Genomic DNA, 1,446 nt, shown 5'->3' with positions numbered 1-1,446 from the left:
AAAGTTTACTATATATGTATTCTGAAAAAATATGTTAACACTAAACTTTCATCAATTAAATTATATATTTATAATCGAATGCTATTTTTTATTTTAATTTTCCTTATTATAATGATAATTTTATAATGATAAAATAAATAAAAAATTAAGTAATGTATAAAATTAAATTATTGTTTAATAGAATTTATTTTTGGTACATATCAACATAATATAATTCAATTGCACAAACAATTAGTTAAAACTTTTAAATAACTAAAATTAATTTAAAGTATATGTAAATCTTTAATAAAATAAATTTTAAACTCTTGATGAAATATATTCAATAATTTTTTTTTACAACAACTTCTCATGCTCGCAATTAAAACATCATACTAATAAAACAAATAAATTTAGACTACGCTACAATATAATTTAACATTAATATTTTTTTAAAATAAAAAATATTAAATAGCCCATTATAATTTTAAATTTTATATCTTATTTTTGGGTTTGTATTTTACATTTATTTCATCAAATAAATACAAGTACCATTATATGTTGAAAAATAAATTGACAATCAAAGTACAATGAGTTAAACAATTATCCTATATAATAATTTATCATACGAATTTTACTAAATATTATAAAAATTAAATTAGATGATTGTGATAAACATGATTTTCTTTTATTTTAATTTTCCTAATCATATTCAATTATAACAAATCAATAAAGTAATATTATAAGATAACTATATTTATAATACATAAAATATTTCTTATAAAACTTATAAGAGAAGCAATTAATATGTTTATCTAATCACTCACAAATATCGTCATAAAAGCTCTTTATCTAATCCTCCTTTATGAAGAATTATATTATTCCACTTATGGTGAGTAATAATTTTATACGTTTAAAATTCAATTACTCGGTAGTGTCAATCCATTTATAATTACTTTTAATTTTTTTAGTAACATTTTATAAAATAAATATATGTATTCTCATTAACAGAAAATACACAAATTTATTAAAAATAATCATAAAATACGAATATATGAAAAATTATTAAAAAAGTTACTTCCAATTATAATATATATGAATATATTAAAAAATATAATGAACAAAAAGTTTACTATATATGTATTTTGAAAAAATATATTAACACTAAGCTTTCATCAATTAAATTATATATTTATTATTGAATGCTATTTTTTATTTTAATTTTCCTTATTATAATGATAATTTGAATGTTAAAAAATAAATGAAAAATTAAGTATTGCATAAAATTAAGTTATTTTTTAATAAAATTTATTTTTGGTACATATCAACATAACTATAATTCAATTGCACAAACAATTAGTTAAAAATTTTAAATACCTAAAATTGATTTAAAGTATATGTAAATCTTTAATAAAATTAATTTCAAACTCTTGATTAAATATATTCAATAATTTTTTTTTACAACAACTT

This window comes from Cicer arietinum, chromosome 6 (assembly GCF_000331145.2).
Source record: "Cicer arietinum cultivar CDC Frontier isolate Library 1 chromosome 6, Cicar.CDCFrontier_v2.0, whole genome shotgun sequence".
NCBI classification, from domain to species: Eukaryota; Viridiplantae; Streptophyta; class Magnoliopsida; order Fabales; family Fabaceae; genus Cicer; species Cicer arietinum.
This window is presented reverse-complemented; position numbering follows the sequence as displayed.